General features: G+C 46.5%; 1 pseudogene; it reads right to left on the bottom strand.

Annotated features, from left to right (window-relative positions):
- Positions 1-236: 236 nt before the first annotated feature.
- On the bottom strand, positions 237-19,289 carry LOC148134735 (uncharacterized; annotated as a pseudogene).
- Positions 19,290-21,528: the final 2,239 nt, after the last annotated feature.

The following is a 21,528-nucleotide window of genomic DNA, read 5'->3' as shown; positions in this document are numbered from 1 at the left end:
ATTTGCAGATGTGTTGATGGACAGGAAAAAGAGGTTGTGAATGGAATTGATTTTGACTGTGAGGGATTCTTGAATTTATTGAGTTGATAATTGACTTTTATTCTCTGATGACATCTCATATGATTCATTGAATGTTAAGCAGAAAGGATATGTTGGTAAATTTGGATTTTTATATTGTTTTGAAATGTGATAGATGTATTTGAATAGGCACCCATTTACAGCAATTCCCAGATCCCTCAGTATGTTAAATCAATTCTTGGAGTCTGTTCGATGCAGTATTCTGGAGTGGAGCATTCTTTACACCTGATTGGGTATTCTATAGCACACCTTCTGACATGAAACCCGGTATTCTCCACTGCAGCCAGCTTTTCCCGGATTTCCTGGTGTCACCTCTGATCTGCATCATGTGCAAATATTTTACTGAAGACAAAATGCTTGTGAACGTCTGGTTCGATCCATATGTCCCGAAATGGGGATTTTTGCAAGGCAGGGATGATCTGACAATTCCCCGTGTTACTGAAACAGTGATCTACAGTGGGCTGTAGGTGGTGTAGAGAATGATACAGCCCACTGGCTGGTTATTGTCCTGGGTTCTGTTATTCAGCAGAGTTTGGAAAAGCTGAGCCGCGGTGCGGTTCCCGTTGATCTGGGCGGGGTTCAGCAATTTACTTTCTGGGCAACGACTGCTGCTGTTCGGGAAGACAGTGAGGTCATTTCTACCTGGGTAGTTTTCGAAAACGTTCACATCGGAGGTAATGAAAGGATGTATTGATATGCTGGGGTTCAAGTCTATATATCTATTGGAGTTTCCACACTGGGAAGCAGGTAAAGCCACCAGGAAGGCGAAGTGTTCTCTCCCATAATCAGACACCCGGTGCCCAGCACCAAGCAGAAACTGAAAGGGGTAAAGTCAGGGTGTGAGTCAAGGGACGGACTTCAGGTGAAACATTCTCTGTGCAGTGTTAGTGGGCCCTGTTTGAGATGTGTAACTTGGAACAATGCCCATCAAATTATTGCATGGGAAGGTCAGTGTTGCTATCTCAGAGTTGTAGTAAATTCTGGGATCAGTGTCAGGTTTAAAGACAGAACCAGGGTGATGCGACAGAAAGCAGAACATTGTTACTTATTTTTGTACAAATCCTCCTGCAATGAATCACAGAATGCCACAAGCCTTCTTGATAACTCACTGTACCTTCATCATAAGGTCCTTTGACTGATGCACTACTCGATGCTCCAGGCCATACGTATTGATTAGAAACAGAGAGAGATGGGGAGAGAGAAAGAGAGAGACAATGAAGGCTACATGAGCAGTGAACTAGAACTGGAGGTAGAGAGAATCCTGGAAGAATTGGAAAACAGAAAAAGCTTGGGGCATAAGGACAAGGTGTGGAGCAACTAGAAAGCAAGGGAACAGAAGAAAGGGACAGAGAGAAAACAAAGACTTGCAAACTGACAGGAAATGGGAATAGTAGTGAAGGAGACAGAGGGAGACAAAGGGAAACTGAGAGGTGGGTGAGGCGATTCAGTAAACAGTAAAATGTTGCCTGTGTGTGGGATTTGGGCATTTTCTCCAAAAATCACTCCAATGTATTTCACTGTCTCCTTTATTTCAGGGTCAGTGGATGCTATTGATTTCACTCTTAGTGATGTACAGCACCCCCCCCCCCCCCACCCGGCTTTTATTTTAGATTACCATCAAGTCCCACACCGACCCACCGAAGTGCAACCCACCCAGACACCTACATTTGCCCCTTCACCTAACACTACAGGCAATTTAGCATGGCCAATTCACTTATGTGTAAACTCCAGTCAGTCGCCTGAGGCAGGAATTGAACCCAGGTCTCTAGCGCTGTGAGGCAGCAGTGCTCACCACTGTACGACCGTGCCGCCCTGATCAAGTAAGATCTGTTTCACTGACACTTACCTTTTAAAAATGCCAGTCACGGCATGGTTATCCAGTACAGCCGCATCTGACATGGGGATTGTGAGCAGCACCAACAGGAACAGGCAGAGTGTCCGCATTTTTCAGATTTGTCAGCACCCTTTAACCGTACTATAGGGAACACACAGACAAAACTGGAAAAGATGAAAGAAAAACTTGTTCAATTCATAACTACATTGGCATGAGTGTGAAAGATATGCAGGGACACACATGTTGGCAAACAGAAACTGTCGCTATCGTCCTGGGTGGTGTTTGCCATTAATTAAGCAGAAGGTCTGGTTACCTCCCATGGGTACAATTTGCAGGTGAAGATTGGAGTTTCTTCCAGGAGTTATGGGGTATAGCCAACCTTTCAGAATAGGTGCAACAGGCCCACAGCTCTCTTGGAGGGGGTCGGTGGAGGAGATGTGTTCTCAGACTCCAAATACAACAGGACCTTGAAAATGTCCAAAACAATGTGCACTTACATAGAACCTTTAAAGGATTGAAACATCCCACAGGATATTGCACAGGTTCCCAGTATTATACACTGATCACAAACTGACTCTGGTGCAGGTCCAGTTAATCACAATACATATCACCAATTTGGATGGGTGAATCAAGTATAAAATATCCAGGTTTGATGACAATTCAAACTTGTGCATCATTGTGACCGATGTACAGGAGGTAAGAAGGCTTCAGAATAATATGAACAATTTCAGTAAATTGGGAAACACATGGAAGGTGCAAATGGGAAATTGTCCACATCAGTAGGAAATAAGATACATATTTGTAGTGTATTATTCAAATATTGATCGAATGGAGCAATATTGGCTTCCATAAGGAGAGGAGGGATAGGCTGGGACATTAATTCACTGGAATGTAGGAGGTTGAGGGGTGACCTTAGAGAGGTTGAAAAATCATGAGGGGCGTAGATGAGGTGAATAGCAAGGGTCTTTTTCTGAAGATAGGGGTGTTCATAACTGGAGGGCACAGAGGAGAGAGATTTAAAAGGGACCTGAGGGGCAACATTGTTACATAGAGGGTGGTTCGTGTGTGGGTTGAACTGCCAGAAGAAGAGGGAGATGCATGTACAGTTACAACATTTAAAAGACAATTGGACAGATACATGGATAGGAAATGTTCAGAGAGATATGGGCCAAATGCAGCGTAATGGAACTAGATTAGTTTGGGAAACCTGATGAGTGTGGACACATTGCACCGAAGGGTCTTTTCCATGCTGTATGAATCTATGGATGTCCTTTTCCAGAGGTCACTGAAATTCAAAATGAAGGTGCAGCTGAATAGCAACATGTTAGAAAGACAAACAGCATGTTGGCCTTCATTGGCTGTGGATTTCAGTACAGCTTGAAAGCTTATCCAGTTGGTGAGACCACATCTGGAGTATTTTGTACATTCTTGATTCAAGTACCTATGGAAATTGATACCTACTGCGAGGAGACAGCAGTAAGGGTTTATCAGAATAATTGTTGCTATGCCAGGTTGGTCCTATGAGGAATGTTGGGGTTGGGTGGGCCGGCATTCACTTGATGGTATCAGAAGGTGAAGTGTCTCACTGATGTGTATAGGATTCTGACAGGGCTCAGGATGCAATGATGATGTTTCCCCGGCGTGGGAATCCAGAGAAAGGGGCCAGGGTCTCAGCATACACACGGGACACCATTTCTGACTGAGATGCTGAGAAATGTCTTCACTCAGACAATGGTGACCATCTGGAGACCTCTACCACAAAAGGCTCTGGAGGCAAAGTCACTGTTTTTTTTAAAGAAAGAACCATATTGATTTCCAGGAGCTAAAAGTGTCAGTGGGTCTGAGAAAAGAACAGGTATGTGACTGCGTGATAAAGGATCAGCCAGGATCATATCGGAAGATGGAGCAGGGCTGATGGGAAGGTCACCCTTTGTTTCATTGTCCATTCTCTCCTATTCTTAGCATCTATTATCACATATTCAACTTTTCTTCTATCCTGGCCTGCTCTCCATTATCTCCTTGTTTACCCAGCCCTTTCGTATTTTGTGGAACAGACCATAAAGACTATTATAGGGATAGCCGAGACTGTAACCGTTATCTTATTTGGAGGCTAGTTTAAGGTGCTGCATTCCGGATGTGATTTGATTGGTCAATCTCATCGGATTTAAGCAAAAGACACTTCGTTCTTACCCCACAGTTAGAAAATACGCAAAACAAAAAAATGGCTAATTTTAATTCTGTCGAAATACTTAACAAAATAATGTATTATTTAACTTATACTCATCAATGTCCTAGTATACCAACATCGCATAAATGCAACCTTGGCCAAGGAAAATCCAGCAGATTCTCGTCCAGGAGAAGGAACACTAACAACAGGAATCTGGCAGCAGGGAGAGGGAGAGAGACCTGTATCTGGCAGCTTCAATTACAAAACCCCCAACTTCAACAACTGAAAGCAACCTCTAAAACCCTGGGTCTGTGCGTGAGGCTCACTGCACCCATTCATGCTTTGGTCCTTTCCCTTAAACTGTGACACTGCTCTCACTTTCACAAGGTTGTTTTGTCCTCGGGTTTTTTTCAAGAGACGTCTTAAAGGCAGAGGTGCTGATGGCTCTGGAAAGAGCCGAGTTTAACAACGGCAGAGAAGTGGCCAGTTCTCCCAGTTCAGGGTTTTTTTTTTGGAGTTTTGTTTAGCAGGCAGTCTGAAGATGATGGATTCCAAGGAAGATTGAAAACTTCAGCAGATGATTCCTGATTGCCTTTCTCTCTGAAATCGCTTTGGAAGTTATTCCCCCCTCTCCGTAAGAAGCTGTGTTGCAATTTACCTTTTTGCCAAGGGGTGTGTTGACGAGGTGTTGCTGTACTGGACCAGTTACCTAGTAGGACTTACTGTATTGTGTTGGTTAATGTTTTCCATAGTTTGGTTATTTTAAATTCCGTTTTGTTTAGTTTGTGTTTCAACTGTAGGGTTTAAATAAATTCTGTTTTGCTGAAAGCTCAGTTATTTGAGCAATTGCTTTTCACCGGGAATATCCACTTCATATCTGCCTTTAAAACAGGATGAAGTTAGGGTCTCGGCTACCTTCTTAAAACATTTTGAGGGGTTCTGGCCTGGTCTGTAACAAAATAAAAGCTACTTACTCTGCTTTCCATGGAGCAGACATCCCAGCATCTCTTGAAAAGAAACAGAACAGAACCAATCCCTCTTAAATGCGCATGTTAACACACACATCTCTCTCTCTCTCTCTGGGCTTCATCTCCAGCTATCCACTCAGATCTCCCCTTTCCCCCCACAGCACACCCAACCCAGTCTTCACTATAAATATGGGAAAACATCTTCGAGGAGAAAGTGAGGACTGCAGATGCTGGAGATCAGAGCTGGAAATGTGTTGCTGGAAAAGCGCAGCAGGTCAGGCAGCACCCAAGGAACAGGAGAATCGACGTTTCGGGCATAAGCCCTTCTTCAGGAATGAGGAAAGTGTGTCCAGCAGGCTAAGATAAAAGGTAGGGAGGAGGGACTTGGGGGAGGGGCGTTGAAGATGTGATAGGTGGAAGGAGGTCAAGGTGAGGGTGATAGGCCGGAGTGGGGTAGGGGCGGAGAGGTCAGGAAGAAGATTACAGGTTAGGAAGGCGGTGCTGAGTTCAAGGGATTTGACTGAGACAAGGTGGGGGGAGGGGAAATGAGGAAACTGGAGAAATCTGAGTTCATCCCTTGTGGTTGGAGAGTTCCTAGGCGGAAGATGAGGCGTTCTTCTTCCAACCGTCATGTTGCTATGGTCTGGCGATGGAGGAGTCCAAGGACCTGCATATCCTTGGTGGAGTGGGAGGGGGAGTTGAAGTGTTGAGCCATGGGGTGGTTGGGTTGGTTGGTCCAGGTGTCCCAGAGGTGTTCTCTGAAACGTTCCGCAAGTAGGCGGCCTGTCTCCCCAATATAGAGGAGGCCACATCGGGTGCAGTAGGCAGCCTGTCTCCCCAATATAGAGGAGGCCACATCGGGTGCAGTAGGCGGCCTATCTCCCCAATATAGAGGAGGCCACATCGGGTGCCCCCAATACAGAGGAGGCCACATCGGGTGGCCTATCCATTTCTTATCCATGTATCTGTCTATATCCGCCACAAATTCACCTGCACCTCCACACACATCATTTATTGCATCCGCACTCCCGGCACCTTCCCCTGCAACCGCAAGAAATGCAAAACTTGCGCCCACACCTCCCCCCTTACCTCCCTCCAAGGCCCCAAGGGATACTTCCATATCCGCCACACATTCACCTGCATCTCCACACACATCATTTATTGCATCCGCACCCTCCACCTCCTCCATGATTTTCGCTTCCCCGGTCCCCAACGCCTTATCTTCACCATGGACATCCAGTCCCTGTACACCTCCATTCCCTATCACGAAGGACTGAAAGCCCTCCGCTTCTTCCTTTCCCGCCGTACAAACCAGTACCCGTCCACTGACACCCTACTTCGACTGACTGAACTGGTCCTCACCCTGAACAACTTCTCTTTCCAATCCTCCCACTTCCTCCAAACCAAAGGAGTAGCCATGGGCACCCGCATGGGCCCCAGCTATGCCTGCCTCTTCGTAGGATATGTGGAACAGTCTATCTTCCGCAGCTACATTGGCACCACCCCTCACCTTTTCCTCCGATACATCAATGACTGTTGAACGAGGAGGAGGTTGAACAGTTCATCCACTTTACCAACACCTTCCACCCCGACCTCAAATTCACCTGGACCGTCTCAGACTCCTCCCTCCCCTTCCTCGACCTTTCTATTTCTATCTCGGGCGAATCAACACAGACATTTACTATAAACCGACCGACTCCCACAACTACTTAGACTGCACCTCCTCCCACCCTGCCCCCTGTAAAAACGCCACCCTATATTCCCAATTCCTTTGTCTCCGCTGCATCTACTCCCAGGAGGACCAGTTCCAAAACCATACAACCCAGATGGCCTCCTTCTTCAAAGACCACAATTTCCCCCCAGACGTGGTCGTCAATGCCATCCACCGCATCTTCTCCACTTCCCGCTCCTCCGCCCTTGAGCCCTGCCCCTCCAGCCGCCACCAGGACAGAACCCCACTGGTCCTCACCAACCACCCCATCAACCTCCATATACAGCGTATCATCCGCCGTCATTTCCGCAACCTCCAAACGGACCCCACCACCAGGGATATATTTCCCACCCCTCCTCTATCAGCGTTCCGAAAAGACCACTCCCTCCGTGACTCCCTCGTCAGGTCCACCCCCCCCACCAACCCAACCTCCACTCCCGGCACCTTCCCCTGCAACCGCAAGAAATGCTAAACTTACGCCCACACCTCCCCTCTTCCTTCCCTCCAAGGCCCCAAGGGATCCTTCCATATCCGCCACAAATTCACCTGCACCTCCACACACATCATTTATTGCATCCGCTGCACCTGATGTGGCCTCCTCTATATTGGGGAGACAGGCCGCCTACTTGCGGAATGTTTCAGAGAACACCTCTGGGACACCCGGACCAACCAACCCAACCACCCCATGGCTCAACACTTCAACTCCCCCTCCCACTCCACCAAGGACATGCAGGTCCTTGGACTCCTCCATCGCCAGACCACAGCAACATGACGGTTGGAGGAAGAGCGCCTCATCTTCCGCCTAGGAACCCTCCAACCACAAGGGATGAACTCAGATTTCTCCAGTTTCCTCATTTCCCCTCCCCCCACCTTGTCTCAGTCAAATCCCTCGAACTCAGCACCGCCTTCCTAACCTGCAATCTTCTTCCTGACCTCTCCGCCCCTACCCCACTCCGGCCTATCTCCCTCACCTTGACCTCCTTCCACCTATCCCATTTCCAACACCTCTCCCCCAAGTCCCTCCTCCCTACCTTTTGTCTTAGCCTGCTGGACACACTTTCCTCATTCCTGAAGAAGGGCTTATGCCCGAAACCTCGATTCTCCTGTTCCTTGGATGCTGCCTGACAGGCTGCGCTTTTTCAGCAACACATTTTCAGCTCTTCACTATAAATATCCCTTATTCCCTGCTGCTATCTGTTCTGATGAAGGGTCAACAGACTGAAGCATTAACTCTGGTTTCTTCCCACAGATGCTGCCATCAATTCGTGGTTCACCGTATTCATTACAAAGACAGTTAGGGATGGATAATAAGAGTTGATTTAGCCAGTGAACACACCAAAGTGCAAAAGCTGAGGTTTTTCCACTCAGAGGTTCGAAAACTGCACTTCCCTCCAGACACTGTACTATCTCTGAGCACAGATACTTCCAAAGTGCAAATCCAAGCATAGGCTTCTGCCTCCTGGAACACAATGTCCAGATAATCACCTCCTCAATGAGACATCGGAATGATCGAAGTTCAGACTCCATTACATTAGCACTGAGCTGATGTTCCCTGACCTGCAGGCATTTGCTCGGAGTGTTGTTGGTATCGATCACACTGGTGTGCACCACCCTACCCACAGTACAGCTGGAAAATATCATTTACCATCTATCCAAATATTGTGCTTGAAGAATTAGAATTCAATGGTTCAAACAGGACCTTTTCCACACTTCTCTTACATTACCTTGTGAAACCCAGTAATTATAAATATAATGTTAGGACTTCAGCCACCTGCTTCAGATAGCGAGAGACAAATGGGGTGGGGGGGGGGGGGGGAAGAGAGAGAGGCGGGCTGACAGACAGAGTGAGAGAGAAAACCAGACAGACGTGGAGAAACAGTGAGAGAAAGAGACACAGACACAGACAATGAGAGAAACAGTTTGTGAGAGAGACAGAGACAGAAGACAGACAATCAAAGATGCAGAATGGGAAAGAAGGACAGAGAGAGGAGGTGAGACAGAGACAGTAGCAGAGAGAAAAAGACAGAGTGTGAGAGGCAGAGAAGGAAAGAGTGAGAAAGAGAGTGAGAGGCAGACAGGGAATGAGAGACAGATAGAGACAAAGAATATGTGTGTGAGAGAGAGGGAGTTAGTGAGCGACTAAGAGGCAGAAAGAGAGAAAGAGACAGTGAGAGCGCTAGAGGAAGAGAGAGAGGCAAAAAAAAAGTGAGAGAGACACAGATGGTGAAAGAACAAGAAATACGGACAGAGAGAGCGACAGCAAGAGATCAAAAGTGAGAGAGAGTGTGAGAGAGAGGTAATGTGAAGGACAGAGAGAGTGAGATAGAGCGAGTCAGAGACAGAGTAGAAACAGAGAGATACAGGAGAGAAAGATAGAGAGACATGAGAGAGAGGGGGCTGAAGGAAGAATGAGGAACTGAAAGAGTCAGTGAGAGAGAGAGAGAGAGACAGAGAAAGACATGAGAGAGAGGGGGAAGTAAGAATGAGGAATAGAGTCAGTGAGAGAGGGAGAGAGAGACAGCATGTGTGTCAAAGAGAGACACCCTGAGGGAGAAAGCAAGACAGTGTGAGGGAGGGGGAGTGACAGAGACAGTGAGAGACTCAGAAAGAGAGAGTGGGAGACTGTGACAGAGAGAGAGTCACTGAGAAAGAAAGACAGTGGGAGAGATACAGTGAGGGAGAGAGAGGGAGACAGAGAATGAGGAAGTGAGAGTCAGTTAGACAGAGAGAGGGAGAGTTACTGCGGCTGAAAGAGCGAGAGGGAGAGATAGAGACAGAAAGCACAAGAGAGAGAGAAACACAGAAAGAATGAGAAAGAGGGACAGAGTGAAATCAATAGTGTGAGAGAGAGACAGTTTAAGACAGAGAGAGAGAAACAAGAGACATACTGAAGGACAGAGAGAGAGAGGAATTCAGAAGCAGAGTACACAGAGACATATGAGAGAGAGTGGGGGAACGAGCAAGAAAAAGGAACAGAGAGAGAGAGTGAGAGAGAGATTCATTGAGGGAGACAACAAGACAGTGAGAGAGGAGTGACAGAGACAGTGAGAGCGAGAGAGAGAGAGACATTGAGAGAGAAAGATACAGTGGGAGAGGAAGAGAAACAGCGGAAGAGATAGACAGACAGAGTGCGAGAGAGGGAGAATCAGTGAAAGAGAATGAGACCGACGGAGAGAGGCACTGAGACAGAAAGAGCAAGAGAGGGAGAGGGACAATGATAGCGAGAGAGAGGCAGAGCGAGAGAGAGGCAGAGTGGGAGACAGTGAGAGAGAAAAAGAGAGAGAGCCAAGTGAAGAGAAACAGACAGAGAGGCATAAAAACTTTTCACCAACCTGAACCACCTCTTCTCTGAACCAGTTAATGACTCTGTCCTTCAGCCCTCAATTTATGTTACTGTCCCCGTTGGGCCACTCCTTCTTTTGAGTCGGCCAGACATTTACATCTTGCAAAACAATCATGTTGACCAAATGAACCACAGCACGTCCACCCACTTCTTATGTCAACAGGGATAGAATGCAAAGTGTAAAAACAATTTGATTCCATTTGCATGTTCCTTTGCTTCAAACCAATTTAATGCCAATACTCTGGCGGCTGATTCCAAATTCTCCTCAAGATTAATTCAACAACCACTGCTTTGGGTGGTCTGGTGGCTCAGTGGTGAGCACTGCTGCCTTACAGTGCCAGGGACCTGGGTTCAATCCCAGCCTCAGGTAACTGTCTGTATGAAGTTTGCACATTCTTCCCATGTCTGTGTGTGTTTCCTCCCATAGTCCAAAGATGTACAGATTAGGGTGGATTGGCCATGCCTACAGCGTCCAGGGATGTGGAAGCTAGGTGAGTTAGCCGGGGGAATGGGCTGGGTGTAGGTCAGGCACTGTTTGGTGTGTCAGTGTGGACCGAATGGCCTGCTTCCCCACTGTAGGGATTCTATGAAGCTGATCAAGTTTACAAATGTCAGTATTTCTCACTTTTAGAGTGGGTACGGTGGCTCAGTGGTGAGCACTGCTGCCTCACAGTGCCAGGGACCCGGGTTCGATCCCAGCCTCGGGCAACTGTCTGTGTGGAGTTTGTACGTTCTCCCTGTGTCTGTGTGGGCTTTCTCCGGGTGCTCTGTTTTTTTCCCACAACCAAAGACGTGCATGCCAGGTGAATTGGCAATGCTATATTACCCACAGTGTCAAGGGTAAATGTAGGGGAATTGGACTGGGTGGATTGCTCTTTGGAGGGTTGGTATGGACTTATTGGGCCAAAAGGCCTGTTTCCTTACCGAGGGGGATCTGATCTAATCGAATCAACCAACAACTCAATGTGTGTGTTTAATTAAATAAACTCTACCTGTATTTTTTTTAATGAGGTAAATAGTCTTGCATGCAATACTTACTGTCAGAAGCAAGTACTTCATCTGACGAAAGATCAGCGATAATGTACACTTTATTCAAAGACACAACCCAGCTGACATCTGGCAAGTGGACAACCTGACAGTGAAGCATTGCCTCCCCACTGCTCCTGATAATGTGACAGGCTGTATACACTGTAGTCAAAGATTTAACTGTTTCATCATTTGTAACAAATTTAAATTCCAATCATGAGCAAAAACTCAACAAGATCTGCTCATGGAATACAGGAAAGGTAAAGATTGTTGTTAATTAAAGGAAGAGGTGTATAATGATGATGTTGCGGAAGGGGTGACATCTTGTGATGCACTGGGAATGAACAGGGTGCTTTAAAAAATGGGGATTCAGAATATCTTTTTAAATTCAGTACAGTCAGACTAAAAAAAATGCATTGAGAGAAAACTACACCAAATTGAGAGAGATGAAAACGTTTGAAAAAGCTTTCTATAGGTGAAGCAAAACATGATCAGAACACACAAATATGTACCGGAGTGGCAGTCAAAGATCATGATCACTGCAACCAATATTCTGAGGATTTTGAATGTTGATCTTCAGATTCTGGGATTATATTAATTTCCCAGTACTAATTCTGTTCACTCATGACCAATTCAGCGATCTGCTCATTTTCACTAGGACATTGCTTCTATTGTATTATTGAGAAGTGGAGTGAATGTTCCTCTCTGAAGACAGACCCAAAATATCATCTTTATTTCTCTGTTATTCACACCATTCCAATTGCAGGTTTTCCTGCCTCTGCCAGTTGTCTTTTCTGATCACCTTTTGCTTTATCTTGAGAAAGCTATTTCAAACACATGTTTTTGTCTCTCACTAGTTTAATTTCATGTTGTTTTCTCTCTCAATGCATTATTTTGTTAATCCTGTTTTACTGAATTCGAAAGTGTTTCGAATCCACAGGCAGCTTTAACGTCAGCTTTTTATGTAGAATTTTTTAAAAAATTAACCTTTTTAGAATCAACCTGTTCAGAGATGTTAACACACACCTCTGGAGCATGGGTAGGGACACCACCAGTGTACCACAAGATGCCCCTCCCACGCAACATCAGCTTTATACCCATCTTCCTTTAATTAACAACAACCTTTACCTTCCCCTGGATTCCATGATCAGATATTGTTGAGCTGTTTTCTCATGATTGGAACTTAAATTTGTTATAAATGATGCAACAGTTAAAATCTTTGATTTAATTGCTAGCTACGCAGACTACAGAGTATACAGCCTGTCACATTATCAGGAGCAGTGGGGAGGCAATGTTTCACTGTCAGGTTGTCCACTTGCCAGATGTCAGCTGGGTTGTGTCTTTGAGTAAAGTGTACATTATCGCTGATCAGATGAAGTATTCACTTCGGACTGTAGCCTTGCACACAAAACCCTATTTCACTCATTTAAAAAAATGTAGTTTATTGAGTTAAACACACACATTGAATTGTTGGATAGTGAATAAATGTCTTGCCTCGAGGAGAATCTGGAATCAGCCACGAGAATGTAATCATCAAATGGGTCCGAAGCAAGGGAACATGCAAATCGGATTGGATTGCATTTGCATTTTACAGTCTATCCCTGTTGACTTAAGAGATGGTTTTAAATGTGCTGTGGCTCGTTTGGCCAAGAGATTGTTTTGCAAGTTGCACTAAATTGGAAGAAGGCAAATTTTGATAGTGTTTGGCAAGAACATTCAATAGTTGATTGGTAGCAGATACTTGCAGGTAAAGGAACAGCTAAAAAAACAGGAAGCCATCAAAAATGAGATAATCAGAGTACAGAAACAAGGTGTAAGGTGGAGTAAACATTCCCATTAGATACCCTGGACAAAAACCCTCTGAACTTGGGACATGAGTTTGTGGAATTCACATTTAAACTAAGAGTCGCTGAGACAGACGAGGCAATATGCAAGCTCAGGGGCAGCAGTCTGGAACAGGGGTAAGATAAAGGAAGGCCCCCACAAATGCATCAGCTCAAAGACAATAAAGGAGAAAGTGAGGACTGCCGATACAGACAATCAGAGTCGAAAAGTGTGGCACTGGAAAAACACAGCAGGTCAGGCAGTACCTGGATTTGGCAGTGGAGGGGTCCCAGCACCTGCATGTTCTTGGCAGAGTGGGAGGGGGAGTTGAACCGTTCAGCCACAGGGCAGTGGGGTTTGTTTGTGCGTGTGTCCCAGAGATGTTCCCTGAAATGATTGAGTGCAACAGACGCCACAGATGAGGTGTTTGGATGTGCAGGAAAATCTCTGCTGGATGTGGAAGGATCCTTTGGGGCCTTTGTTGGAGGTGTGGACGCAGGCTTTACACCTCTTGCAGTGACAAGTGGAGGGGAGGATGGGTTAGTGGGAAGTGTGGACCTAACCAGGGAGTCACGGAGGAAAGAATCTCTGTGGACCGCCTCAACATTCACTCCGTGACTCCCTGGTGAGGTCCATGCCCCCCACTAACCCCCTCCTCCACTTCCAGCACCTTGCCCTGCCACAGTACGAAATGTAAAACCTGCCCCCACACCTCCCTGCTCACTCTGTCCAAGGCCCCAAAGGATCCTTTCACATTCCGCAGAGATTTTCCTGCACATCCAACCACCTCATCTACTGTGTCTGTTGCTCTTGATGGTGTCTCCTCTACAATGGGGAGACAGGATGCCAACTTGAGGAACGTTTCAGGGAAAATCACTGGGACACATGCACCAAATAACCCCACCGCCCTGTGGCTGACCACTTAAACACACGGCATTAACATCGACTTCACCAGTTTCCTCATCTCCCCTCCACTCCACCTCTTACCAGAACCAACCCTCCAACTCAGCACTGCCGTCTTGAACTGTCCTACCTGTCCATCTTCCTCCCCACCTATCCACTCCACCCTCTGCTCCGACCTATCACCATCATCCCCTCACCTACACCCACCTATCACCTTCCTAGCTACCTTCCCCCAGCTCCACTCCCACCGTCATATTCATTTCTCAGCCCCCTTCCCCCAGCCCCTTATTCCTGATGAGGGGATTATGCCTGAAACATCGACTCTCTTGCTCCTCGGATGCTGCCTGACCTGCTATGCTTTTCTAGCACCACACTCTAAAAGACAATGAGCACTAGCCTGCAGAGCAAACAACAGAGACATTCTACAGCTTGCAAAATCACATAACCATTCAACTTGTAATCATTTGCTCGGAAGCAGAGATCCAGAACACTCCACACCTGACATGCAAACCTGTTTGTCTTGAATGGGAAGGCTATCACACTATCAGCAACACCTTAACCTGCACCCCTCGAAGAGAAATAATGGACATTCAAAATTATGGTACACCCACTGACTTTAATTGGAGAACCATTCACACTCATCGAATACTCAGGAAGTTCATTCAGCCTCGAGAGGAGAAACAGCAGCTCAGTGATCCAATGCAGATTTGGCAGGAAACATGGGAAACCTCCAGCCAGTATAACTGGGGAACCCTAATCTCTGGGGTTTGTTCAGTGTGAGGTCCAGCCAGCATCAAGGGAATCGGTTACAGCCAGTCACAGACTCAGGAAAAGAAGGAGAGCGAGCAATCTTCTTATCCACAACCCTCCACCTACTGATGAGATGTGAGTGGAGAGCTGAGAGACTGACTCGGGCAGTGCCAGCGACACCCACCACTCTCCAAACCAACACAAGCCACTCTGGGGCGAGCAGAAGGTCATCGAGACCCTCTGTCCCAGCTCAGTAAGAGAGGGGAGAAAGGGTGGGCTACAGGGCTGACAGTGCAGGGCAGACCCCAGGGGAGGGAAGTATGAGAAGATCCCGGGATTCGTGTTTACTCTCTGTCACATTCTCTCTCTCTCTCTCTCTCCTTTCCCCTGTCATTCAGTAATTAACAGCTCTCTGTAATTCAAACCCCATTGTACTAAGTCAAGGCTGCAAGGTGTAACTGGGGAGTTAACAGCAGTCAGATAAGTCTCATTTCACTTGATGCATCGCACTGTTTTTTTCAAAATATTCATTTACCTGTCAATGTTTTAATAAAATCGGAATTTTCTTTGCCTCTGAAGCATCTCCATACCGTGTTTTTCACCACACCATGTCTCACCACATAAGCCCATTCTCAGACCAGGGAGCTGTTGGATAATAAACTGACCCTCACTCCCTACATAGGGGCAGGGAGTGCTGGAGGACTGGAGAAGGTAAGGTTTTAGTCACGAAAAAGAAGGCAGCATACGTCAGGCATAGACAGCAGGGATTAAGTGAATCCCTTGAAGAGTATAAAGGCAGTGCAAGTATATTTAAGAGGGAATTCAGGAGGGCAAAAAGGGAACATGGCTTAGCTTTGGCAATTGGGTTAAGAAGAATCCTAAGGGATTTTTACACAAACATTGAGAACAAAGAAGTAACGAGGGAGAGAATAGGGCCCCTGTAAGATCAGCCTATGTGTGGAATTGCAGGAGATAGGGGAGATACTAAATGAATATTTTGCCTCCGTGTTCACTTCGGAAAAGGATATGAAAACCAGAGAATTGGAGAAATAAATGGCGACATCTTGAACAATGTCCACATTACAGAGGGAGGAGGAGCTGGATGTCTTAAATCACAGAAAGGATGATGAACACCTAGAACCTGATCAGGTGTACCTGAGAAATCTGTGGGAAGTTAGGGAAGTAATGTCTGGGGCCACTTGCTGAGATACACGTTTCATCAATGGCCACAGGTGAGGTGCCGGAAGACTGGAGGTTGGCTAACGTGGATGGGAAAGATGGGAAGGAAAATCCAGGGAATTATACACTGGTGAGCCTGAAATCAGTGGTGGGAAGGTTGTTGGAGGGAATTCTGAGGGACAGCACTTACATGAATTTGTAAAGGCAAGGACTGATTCTGGATAGGCAATATGGCTTTGTGCATGGGAACTCGTGTCTCACTGACCTGATTTTTTGAAGAATTGTCGAAGAGGATTGATGAAAGCAGAGCGGTGGTCTTAATCTATATGGACTTCAGTAAGGCACTTGACAAGGTACCTCATGGTAGCCTGTTTAGCGGGGTTAGATCATGTGGAATAGAGGGAGAACTAGCCATTTTGATGTGGAATTGGCTCAAAGGGAGGAGACAGAGGGTGTTGGTTATTTTTCAGTCTGGAGGCCTATGACCAGTGGTGTTCCACTGAGTTCTGTCAGTTACATAAATGACTTGGTTGTGAACATAAGAGGCATAGTTCCTAAATTGCGGATGATACTAAAGTTGGAGGTGCAGTGGACAGGGAAGAAGCTTTCCCTCAGAGTCCAATGGAATCTCGATCAGATGGGCCAGCGGGCTGAGCAGTGGCAGATGGATTTAATTTAGATAAACGTAAGGTGCTGTATTTTGGGAAGGTAAATCAGGCAGGACCGACACAGTTAATGGTAAGGTCCTGGGGAGTGTTGCTCAACAAAGAGACCTTGGAGTGCAGGTTCAGAGTTCTTTGATAGTGGAGTTGCAGATAAATAGGATAGTGAAGAATGCGTTTGGTATGCTTTCCTCTATTGGTCAGAGCATTGAGTATCGGAGTTGGAAGGTCATGTTGTGGCTGTATAGGACATTGGTTCGGCCATGTTTGGAATACTGTGTTCACTTCTGGTCTTCCTGCTGTATGCTGTGAAATTTGAAAGGGCTCAGAAACGATTTATGAGGATGTGGCCAGGGTTGGAGAGTTTGAGCTATAGGGAGAGGCTGAATAGACTGGGGCTATTTTGCCTGGAGCACCGGAGGCTCAGGGGTGACCTTACAGAAGTTTATAAAATTATGAGGGGCATGGACAGGGTGAAGAGCTAAAGACTTTTCCCCGGTGTTGGGGGACTTCCGAACTGGAGGTTTAAGGAGAGGGGAAAGATAGAAGGGGCAACGTTTTCACGCAGATGTGGTGCATGGATGGAATGAGCTGCCAGAGGAAGTGGTGGATTGAAAAGGCACCTGGAACGGGTATGTTAATAGGAAGAGTTTGGAGGGATATGGGTGAAATACGAGCAAATGGGACAGGAGTAATTGAGGATATTTGGTCTTAATGGATGAGTTGGACCAAAGGGTCTGTATCTGTACTGACCAGCTCCATGACTCTGTGACTCCATTTGGAGCGTTGCACGGCAACGAGGCCAGTCCCATCCTTCCAAACACTGGGGACAGGCAGAACCTCAGTACATGGTGACAATTGGTGTCTGTGTACCAAGGGTCTACACACAGCTTGATGCAGCCGCACACAAAGGGGGCCATCGGGGTGAGGGCGATGTTGGGTATGTTCGCATACTGCACACGCATGGCACCTGCCCCATCCATTGTGCATTCGCCATGTTGTGGCACCTTCTGAAAACCCAAAACTTGATTCTTCACCAATTCACACGTGGCCCCCTCACGCGCTCCTGACCACATTCCCCAATTCGAAACCCCCCCCCAGAGAAAGTATATTCCTGTCAGGGTGAAAGGAAAGGCTGGTAGGTATAGGGAATGCTGGATGACTGAAGAAATTGAGGATTTGGTTAAAAAAAAGGAAGCATATGTCAGGTATAGACATGATAGATCGAGTGAATCCTTAGAAGAGTATAAAGAAAGTAGGAGTACACTTAAGAGGGAAATCAGGAGGGCAAGGACTGATTCGGGACCAGTCTTAGGGAAGTGGAGGATGTAAACAGTGGGGGGAAACAATGAAATAAGAAAAAAATATGTAGGAACCAAATTATATAAATATCGAGAGTTTGTTGAATTTGGTGTGTGTATGTCCTCTGCCTTGCCTGGCACTGGACATCACACCCACTTGCAAGTGTAAAAATAAAGGACACTACTGATTCAGATTTTGTCTCGGACTGCAATTATTGAAGTGTGTGAGAGTTTTGTTTCTCACAGCCAGAAACTTTTTCCCACGGCAGAAATTGTTAACACGAGGGGTCATAGCTTTAAGCTGTTTGGCGGAAAGTGTAGAGGGGATGCCAGAGGCGGGTTCTTTACGCAGAGAGTTGTGAGAGCATGGAATGCCTTGCCGGTAGCAGTTGTGGTAGCGAGGTCATTGGGGATGTTTTAGAGATTGCTGGACATGCATATGGTCGCAGAAATTTGAGAGTTCGTACAATAGGTTTACCTCACATGAGGATCAATAGTCGGCACAACATGGTGGGCTGAAGGGCCTGTTCTGTGCTGTACTGTTCTATATTCTATCATTCTCTTTATTATTGTCTATCTCTCTCTTTCTCTCTCCCCACACAGACAATCTCAACCAGAGAGAGCTGCTCTCTCTCTCACAACAGAGAGAGAAATAACGAGTTGAGAATTAATTTGACACATTCTTTTGCAGATTTATTCTCCCTGAGGGGTTCACCGTCTCCACCCCAGTGTATCGGACACATTGAAATGTCTCTCAGTCCCCTCCCAGAGAGCTGCCTGTCCCATTGAGATGTTAATGTCAGGACTTGAACTTTGTTGGATCTCCCTGAACATTGTCATGTTAATTCTAACACAGGAAAGCTTGACCATTTCTTGTTTCCTTTTAAGCTTTTTGGCCATTTTTATGCTTTCTAATGTATATCAGTGCAGTTTGAAAACATTAAACATTGACCCCTCAGTAGCCTTGAAGATTGTCTGTCCCTAAATCTACCATCAAACACAGAACTGGCCAGACCGTGGGAATACTTGCTGAAGTTCTCTCTTGGGATTTTCCTGCTGTCAGTGTGACTCCCAGCTATAACTCTCTCTCTCTCTGTCTTTATCCTCCATCCGTGTCTCTTCCATCCTGCCCCACACATCACACATTACTCCGACATTATACCAAGTCTTTAAGGAGAGTTTCACATTCAGGGTTTTAATTTCCTCGTTGGGGAGTCCAGTGTGTCAGACACTTAACACATTTGTGTCAAATCCCAAGGCCCTGGTTATTTTAACCCCAGGCTTCAAACTTGCTTTAAAATGACAGAGCCACAACCCGTTTGGACTCAGTTAACCAGAGACCCTTAAAAATCCAGGGTGTCCCAAAGGAAATCAAACCTTGGGGTAACAAATACACACAACTCACACGGGCCCCATGGGGTGCGCCCTGTCGAACAGGCCTCAGGCTGATGTCCACCCGTCCCGTCTGGAAGAAACTTCATCCCAAAGGAAGGATTTCTTGTCCTGTCGTAGTTTCAAAATAGCAATTCCTGCAAGGGGTGGGTGTAGAGAGTGGGAGAGAAAAAGATTATTGGAACTGGAAAGCGGGGGAGATTTTCAAACAAATTACACAGCAAGAGCTCATTCCTTCACACACAACGTCCCTCAGCAAACCCAAGTATGATCAAATTGAGAAAATAGTTTGGGGATTTCAATCCCAGGTCCATCGGTCAGCCTTAAAACCATGGGCTCATCGAAACAGTCCTTGCTTCGATTGCATTACCGCAGGTTGTCACAGCACAGCAGGATCTCACAACAGCAACATGTCAGCAGTAAGATCTGCTCAATTTTTCTGATGGAGGCTGCTTAAATGTTTAATATTTGTTGCAACTACACGCACTGACATAACTGCTATTTCACAATTTCAAATGCCTCTCCCTCCTTTCCTCTCTCTCTTTCTCTTGTCTCTCTCCCATTTACAAGTCTCGCTCTCACTCCCAAAGTCAATTTTAACATCCACACATTATTACTCTGACATTATAACAAGTCTTCAAGAGACAGTTTGATATTTAGGGTTTTCATTTTCTATTTGGGAAGTCCTGTCTCTCAGGCACTTGCTGCGGGTGAGGATGTGGGGGTTAAGAAGTTTGTGTCAAATCCGAAGACCTCGGTTACTTTAACCCCAGGCTTCAAACTTGTTTTAAAATGACAAGGCCACAATTTGACAGGACCCAGTTAACCAGAGGCCTGTTAAAAAAAAAACAGGGTCCAACAGAGGCACCCACTCTTTGGGGGAATAAAGGGACACAACTGAGGTGGGGCCCCACGGAGTGTGGCCGGTGGAATAGGCCTCAGGACCATGTGCCCTCTTGGAGGATGCTCTTGTTCAAAGTTCACCTTGCCCCAAACTCTCTTTGGATCTTCTAAGTGACTAGAATTCCCTGGGAAAAAAAAGAGACGGGATCAATTAAAAGACGGAGCAAGAAAACGCTAAGAGAGATGGCACAGCAAGATTCCAGGGATTTGTCTATTGTCTATTTCCTCTCTCAGTAACATCCAAACATTAAACATGTCAGCTGAAAGTTGAATTTTCAGGCCAGACCATTTTGAAAACTTTACACGATGAGGTTTTAGCTGATTAGAATACTCACTGCCTGCAAAGATAGGGTGATGGCAATTGATGCACAACAAGATCCCAGATGGAACAATGTTGCAGCAGCCAGATCATCAGATTCCTTTCTCCTCTGTAATGCTAATCAAGTGTTGATTATTTGCTCCAATGCCAGAAACTAACATTACTGCTGTTTCACAATCTCAAATAGCTCTCCCTCTCCTCCTAGAAAGGGGTATTGACACTCACTCTGTGGAATGGGTATGGAACAAACTCATGGAGCTGCAGCTTGCTTAGGTCTTGGATCCTACAAAAGAACACAGAACAACACAGCACAGGAACAGGCCCTTCGACCCTCCAAGCCTGTGCCAACTCATTTTGTCCTTACTTTCTAAAACTGCCTTGGAAAACTGGTATTTTTTTCCTCCAGACGTCAGGTGGCTTGGATTTGGCAGTGGAGGAGGTCCAGGACTTGCATGTCCTTGGCAGAGCGGGAGGGGGAATTGAAGTGTTCAGCCACAGGGTGGTGGGGTTGTTTGGTGTGTGTGTCCCAGAGATGTTCCCTGAAACATTTCTCAAATTGGCGTCCGGTATCCTCAATGCAGAGGAGACACCATCAAGAGCAACAGACAGTAGATGAGGTGGTTGGATGTGCAGGAAAATCTCTGCCGGATGCGAAAGGATCCTTTTGGGGCCTTTGACAGAGGTGAGCAGGGAGGTGTGGGTGCAGGTTTTACACTTCATTCGGTGGCACGGCAAGGTGCAGGGAGTGGAGGAGGGGGTTAGTGGGGGGCATGGACCTCATCAGGGAGTCACGGAGCGAATGTGGAAGCGGTCTGCAGATACTGTTCCCTCCATGACTTCCTGGTTAGGTCCACACTCCCCACCAACCCACACTCCACTCCCGGCACCTTCCCTTATCACCGCAAGAGGTGTAAAACCTGCACCCATATCTCCCCCCTGACCCCCAATCAAGGCCCCAAAGGAGCCTTCCACATCTGGCAGAGATTTTTCTGTGCATCCAAACACCTCATCTATTGTGTCTGTTGCACCCGATGTGGTCTCTTCTACATTCGGAGACAGGATACCACCATGCGGATCGTTTCAGGGAACATCTCTGGGACACATGCACCAAACAAACCCCACTGCCCTGTGACTGAATACTTCAACTCCCTCGCTGACTCCACCAAGG

Source organism: Chiloscyllium plagiosum, unplaced genomic scaffold (genome assembly GCF_037043375.1).
Source record: "Chiloscyllium plagiosum isolate Xiang-an unplaced genomic scaffold, Cpla_swu_hap1 HiC_scaffold_52, whole genome shotgun sequence".
NCBI classification, from domain to species: domain Eukaryota; kingdom Metazoa; phylum Chordata; class Chondrichthyes; order Orectolobiformes; family Hemiscylliidae; genus Chiloscyllium; species Chiloscyllium plagiosum.
Note: the sequence above shows the minus strand (reverse complement) of the source record. Positions and strands in the feature narration are given on the sequence as shown.